This window comes from Penaeus chinensis, chromosome 27 (genome assembly GCF_019202785.1).
Source record: "Penaeus chinensis breed Huanghai No. 1 chromosome 27, ASM1920278v2, whole genome shotgun sequence".
Taxonomy (NCBI): Eukaryota; Metazoa; Arthropoda; class Malacostraca; order Decapoda; family Penaeidae; genus Penaeus; species Penaeus chinensis.
In genome coordinates, this window is record NC_061845.1 from 14772950 (window position 1) to 14780449 (window position 7500).

The 7500-nt window shown below is 38.6% G+C and overlaps 1 protein-coding gene across 1 annotated transcript in view; it reads right to left on the reverse strand.

Moving 5' to 3' along the window:
• LOC125039308 (histone deacetylase 4-like) overlaps positions 1-7500 on the reverse strand; it is a 167903-nt gene that overhangs the window by 111075 nt on the left and 49328 nt on the right. The gene's annotated exons all lie outside the window — the stretch shown is intronic.

Sequence of the window (7500 nt, forward strand, 5' to 3'; positions counted from 1 at the left end):
AATACCAATAATAACAATACTAAGAAACAATAGTAATATCAATAACAACAAAAATGAAAGTCGAAGAGAAAAAAAATACACGATGTAAAAAGAATGACGTTAGAAAATAAAAATGAAAATAAAAGTGGAACGGCTAATCAAAAATACAAAAAAAAAAATACAAAAAAAAAAAAAACGAACAGAATAGACGAGTTAAAGTAAAGAAGAAAAACATAGGAAAAAAAAAAAAAGAGCATCAACCAAACCAACATCATCAACGGTGACAACAACAGCAGACACAATCCAGCCCTCTATCATGATGACAACTCGACACTAATCCTTCGAGAGAGCATTAGAATCCCATTTCAACACCTCCGCTATGAATGCATTTAGAGAATACACACTATAATGTGCCTGAAACCTCTGATTAGTATTTAGTGATAGGTAAAGGTTAGCAGTCTCTTTCTGTTCCGTGTGGTGAACTTTATTGAATTTTGAATGCTTACTTGTAATATTCAGCAACACGTTTGGCTATTGAGTTATATGTCCAAATATATACTGCATGCAACATATCCAAACAAGCATGCTGCTATATATAATATAATTTTCCGATTTTCTCTGTCTCTGTTTGTATGACGATCTTTCTGTCTGACTGCCTGTCTCCCTCTCCCCCCCCCCCCCCTCTCTCTCTCTTTTCCTCTCTCCCTCTCTCTCTCTTGTTATCTATTTCATATCAGTCTCTCTAATCACAAATATATCTCAAATATATTTCACAAACGCACGCACACGCAGACTGCCAGACTACCTCCCCCATCCTCACTCGCCCTCCTCCCCAACCACGAATGAAAATGTCAATGTTTAAATAATACAGTGACTGCCTACAAGACAAAAGATTCTCCATCATTTATTCTTTTCTTCCTCTACTTGTTTCGTCTGTTCCATCTACCATTCCAATAATTTATCTACCACTGTGTACAAATTTATTACACTCCGCTTACCTAGTCTTCCCAAGGTCATATATATTGTGGATTTCGTATGTCTACTTTCATCCTTTCGATTGGCTAATATACGCTTCTACAGACCGTTCCTAACCGGAAGCTAAGAGGTACAAATCAATGAAATACGAAACACGTCCGTAGGGACGATTTTCCTCTCGACTCCACATGCCAATCTCGACCCTATCGGCCACTTACTATGAGACGTGCCCTTTTAGCTGGGAAAGGTGAACCTTGGAAGGAAGTTCCATGCTAAAAGGGCGTTCAGTGTGCATGGCAATGGGCAGGGAGGGAAGTTTACGGGGGTCACTGACCTATTATGGGGGAGGTTGAGGGGGAGGGAGGGGGCAATGTCACGGTGCCGTGCCTGAGTGCCGTTTGCCTTCGGTGTGAAAAGGTCAAAAGCTGTTACCATAAATGAAAATTACAAATGACATGCATATATATATATGAGTAAAAATTACACACATCCACACACGTGCGCACGCGCTTCCATCTACACACACATACACGCATAAACCACGCGCGCGCGCGCAAGTACACACACTATAAAACACAGGTATTTTCACATACCTTTCTACAAGTGCATTCTTTAAGTGAAGTGGTCGCAAGTAACAACACAATACCTGTAAAAAACAAAGCAGAGGTTTCATTAGACACCAAGAAAATAATCACAAAGTATACACACACACACACACACATATATATATATATATATATATATATATGTGTGTGTGTGTGTGTGTGTGTGTGTGTGTGTGTGTGTGTGTGTGTGTGTGTGTGTGTGTGTACGTGTGTGTGTGTGTGTGTGTGTATGTGTGTGTATGTGTGTGTGTGTGTGTGTATGTGTGTGTATGTGTGTGTATGTGTGTGTGTGTGTGTGTGTGTGTGTGTGTGTGTGTGTGTGTGTGTGTGTGTGTGTGTGTGTGTGTGTGTGTGTGTATGTATGTATGTGTGTGTACACACACACATTTGTGTGTCTGTACAAACACACACACGCAAACACACACACATATGTGCAATATATTTATATATACATATACATAAATATATATACATATATATACACATATCTTTATACATATACATACATACATATACATATATATATATATATACGAACATACATACACACAAATATATATACATATATAATATATATATAAAACATTTAATAGCTTAACTAAATTATACTGCAAAGAATAGTCATTATTAAAATTACTCGTTCTGCCTCAGTGATACAAAGGAACCAGTCATCAATAGGTATAGAAATATGCACCTGAAGAAAAAACAATAAGAAAAATAAAATACTGAATCAAGTCATCCAAATAACAATTTCCATTTAAAAAGAAAAAAAAAAAAGAAAAAAAAACATCGATTAATAAAGTTCAAAGGCAAAGTTCTCTTAATGTTTCATCTACGCATTTTTCCCTTAAATATTCGCCTGGGCCTCGTCATCATCGACTCTTTTCGTTTTCTTTACCGCACGTTCCTACTTAACTCTGTCTCCTCTTATTCTTTCTTTACTTTTCCTTTTCTCTCTCTTAGTCCGCCTCCGCTTGTCTGTCTTTATCTTCGCTTTCTTTCTCCATCCATCCTTTGTTTCTTTTTCCTTCCCCCCCTGTATCTATCTGTCTCTCAATGTGAAAGGAGACATGGCGATAGCAGCGAGCCGGAGCCCAGTGAAGCATAAACAAAGGGAGAGGGGACTGTGGGGGATAAGGGTGGGGGTGGGGGGTGGGGGGTGACGAAGTGTGACGGGAACATGAGGCTAGTTTGTAGTCGTCACACATGGATTGGTGTTTTCACGTGAGTAACAGCTGTGACAGGCCGTTCGCTTCTCCTATGCCTGGGTGTGTGGGGCTGGTAATTACTATCTTACCCATAACGTTCAGTGGCTGATTAATTGTCATTTCACACACAATGTGTACGGTTGCGTATGTAGGCAAGCATGTGCGCATGTGATATTATATATATATGTATATGTGTGTGTGTGTGTGTGTGTGTGTGTGTGTGTGTGTGTGTGTGTGTGTGTGTGTGTGTGTGTGTGTGTGTGTGTGTACTATAATTAAAAAATGCACTTGTCGAGTTTTTCTCAATCAGGAATAATACTACACACCTCGACCATTTGGAGATCAACAAATTCGTGACGTCATCGTTTTCTTCGCTGTGACGTCTCACAACCAGTTATACTACAGTCGTTTATGAAATGTATATATAGTTTATTTGTTGTGATGAACTGTTTCATATTCTTATTGTTTCGCTGTTTTTGATGGAAAGCTCATTTACAGTTTTACTATTGTAATATCAGTCGTGACCTAGTCGGCCCAACTTATTGGAAGCATCAAGCTAGTCTGAATTTCGTAATTCTGAAATTAAACGTTTTCGAAAATTATAGGGCCCGCAGAATGCAAATTCATGTTAATATCGCTCTCAACGGGTATCCCATAATTAACTTTAAAACGGCTTCAATGTAGCATAGAAAAATATGTTGACTAAATTACTATTTACAAGTTATAAAAACAAAGTCTGACTGATTAAAGTTTGTTAAACTTTGCTTGATTTGTGGCTCTAAGGGCCAAGCTGTACATCTTTTAATCATAGAATCTTTACATGCATACATACACACATATATATACATATAGGCAGATAGATATATACATATTCATACATATGTGTATTCATATATACATACATAAATACACGCACACACACACGCTCATATATATATATAAATATATAAACATATATATGTATATATAAAGAGTGAAAGAGACTACACTCATATACACACTCACATATATATAAGTATATATATATACATATATATACATATATATGCATATGTATATGTATATGTGTATATATGTATATATATATATATAATACCATACATTCGAAGATCACATTCTCCAGTGACCGTGACATTCCTCCCAAATAAGCGAACTACGCACACGCGCGGCACCAGATGTGCTTCCTGACACCTGTTGACGTGCTACCTGGGCCACACCTGCACACGTGGCACAGATTGCAATCGATTTTTGTTGATGAATGTTTTGACTAACATTATTCTCGTTAACATTTACAGTTTTCATTATCAGAGTCTGTAAGTTATAATTATTTATATGATGCTGTTATCATTGCCATTATCTTTCTCTACATCGTGTCAATACAATGGTAACTGCCATTTTTACTATTCATAAGTGATGAGCACAAATTTTGCAACACTAATACTATTCCTGGTCGCCATACTACATGTACCATTATCATTATAGACACCATTATCAAGATTATGGCTATCAGCAAATTCTTAGCATAAATATAACTTATCCTTATCCTTATCAGTGCCATCATTGAACTATCATCTCAACATCACATTCCTTGTTTACATTTTTGTGTTTTGTACCACCTTGTTCCCGATTATACGTGTGCTGTATTCATATACCTATATCTATATCTCCCTGGATATCTATATGTAATAAGCACACCTTCAAGGAAGATATTCATATAGAACTAGAGTGTGTTGACGAAAGCACTATAATGCTAATTCAGCAAAAACATTCGACAAGTGTTACCATGATCCATTAAATTTATAGACGCCATGGTCATATCCTATACGTGCAAAACACAAACGAAATTCATTGAATAGGTAAACAAAACTGTATAAGACTGATTAAACAAGCGAAGACTGCTAAACAAGTTTAAATCCGCTAAACAAGCGAAAAGTGTGAGACTCGTAAAAGCCACTTAAACAAGCTACAACTGCCACACAAGCGCTAACTGACGAGAAAAAACGATCATGGAGCCAAAAGAGCATTAAATAAAAGCGAAATGCCAAACATAATGACTAGGCTGGTATCTGGGTCTTGGAATCCGTAATCGCAATACGACTTCGAGAAGAGAGAGAGAGAGAGATAAAGAGAGAGAGAGAGAGAGAGATAGAGAGAGAGAGAGAGAGAGAGAGAGAGAGAGAGAGAGAGAGAGAGAGAGAGAGAGAGAGAGAGAGAGAGAGAGAGAGAGAGAGAGAGAGAGAGAGAGAGAGAGAGAGAGAGAGAGAACGTAGTTGTGTGAAATACTTTCCCGTTTTCTGTGTTTGATAAAACGAGACGCTATCCTCACTTTCTTTTATAAATGATTCAAGCGACGCCAGTTCTTGCTACATGAAGCACTCGATAAAGAATACTTATGATGTCCGATCTTCTATCCTTAAAACAGTACATTTTCCATCTATCAGCTACAAGCCTAAAATATAAATTATAACAATAGTCTCAAAAAGGATACAATGGACGACACCAAATAAATACCGGGTATACTATAAATAACGAAAGAATAACAATGATAATAAAAATAAAGACAATCAATGATAAACAATACCCTACCAAGAGTCGCATGAACAAAAATAAACATAATGAAAAACAGTATAAACAATAACAACACTGATAACAACCAAATACACATACAGCTGTTGTATAATGCCTTACAAGTACACTGTCTACCTTCTGTTTATACTGATGTACTGTTTGACTTTTTCAAGGCCAATCCTCTCATGGATGACATAAAAGAGGGGGGGGGGGGTGGCCTGTGTTGCTATTAGTTAGGGAATGTTCTGTATGTCTGACAGGGTATTTAGTGCATGTGTGTATGAAATTACGGTGTGTATATGCGAATGTGTGTGTGTGTGTGTGTATGTGTGTATGTGTGTGTGTGTGTGTGTGTGTGTGTGTGTGTGTGTGTGTGTGTGTGTGTGTGTGTGTGTGTGTGTTTATGGCACGAGTCGCTGCTATAGTAAATTTCTGGACAAAATAAGAACAGTAATATAACAGCCCCCCCTGCACCACTAACTAAATTAAACACACACAGAATAAATCAATAAAGGCAAAGCCCATCAATGAAAGACACAATAAACGTAAATAACCCATAATGCTAAAAATAACCTCCCTCTGCAACCACGACGACAGTCCATGAACAACACATCCGCATTCGCTCCATCAGTATTATATATTTTTTCTCATTATTTGCTTGTTGTTTGATATCCGTTATTGTGTTTGGTGTGCGTCATTTTTTTGTTTTTTTTTTTTTGTTTACTGTTTAGTATTATTCTATTTTTGCTCTGGGTTTTCCTGTTTACATCTTTACTTATCTGTATAATTGTTCCTTGTTTTCCAATCGTTGGCATTTAATTAATCTCGTTTTCTTTAGTCAAAGGCTATCTATTCCCCACTTTTTTACATTTTTAATTGAATATTTATAATTCCGCAAACACAGATAGATAAACTCTACATTTCCTCGAAAAATAACAATATATAAATAGACAATTGAATATCCACCACAGCCCTTGTGACCTACATCAGGACACAGCGTCAGGGTTGTCACATTCGAATAGGAAATTTTTTCTGTGAAATACAGCAGTGACATAAAAATCAAGGAATAATACTGCGGTTTTGTTACATTTCATCTTTGCACACGCGTTACTGTGTTTGTGTTCAATGCAGAGTGATGGGTGCTTCAAAAAAAATGGTAATGGAACAACAGTGTAGATAGAAGCTCACATATAATAATTATATGGAATGATCTAAATCTATTTTTAGAAACTAACACGGGAGAAAGAGGGGGAGGGCGAAAGAAGGTAGGAGAGAAAAGTATAGAGGTGACGAACATGGAGAAAGAAAAAGGGAAGAAAGAGGGACAAGGGAGAAAGATGACCAGCCAAAGTTAGCAACAGCCGGAACAACAATTCACGTCCGAGTAATGGGCGCTGTTTATAGACCCTGGGATAAACCGTTGCGTTTTAATGGTAAAATTAACCTGTATCACGTATCGCCAGGCTGTATATACACACACCCACACAAATCGTCTGACCAAGATGGCGGGAAAACTCTCACGCAAGCGACCTGCTCTTCTCGTCTCCCCCCCCCCCTCTCTCTCTCTCTCTCTCTCTCTCTCTCTCTCTCTCTCTACTGCTTCATCTTTATACAAATCACAATATAAAAAACAAGAGCGTCGCGATGAGCGGGGTCCATCTAGACTCATCCGGTATGTCGTCAGGCAAGAGTCACCTCATAAGACTCCAAGGCGAATCACACACTCCAAGCACGCAAGAGTCGTTCCCGGAGAATGAATGCATCGTGCACTTGGCAGGCGCGCGCCAACTGACTCATGGCACCGAAGTGTTCCATGGCTTTTGAACCGATTCAACTAGCAACGTTTTTTCCACGCGTAAGACCCGAGAACGCAAGGCCTAATCGAGCGCCCTGACCCTAAGCACTGGACGAGGGTCAGGATGCCGTCGCCACGCGGGGCTAGAGCAAAGGACAGCGCGCGAAACAGGGCCGGCTAAATAGACGAGGATGCACTGAACGACAACAAAACACGGGCTAAAAATAGCCTTCCCTCTCCGCTGCGCAAATGTTAAAACCAGTCCTAAATCTCATCGACTGCTCGACACCTACATTCCTCCAGCTTAAATCACGCTCGCTAACCACGCAGCCAAGCGCCGAATGATAGGGGGAAAACAAATCATGGCCGT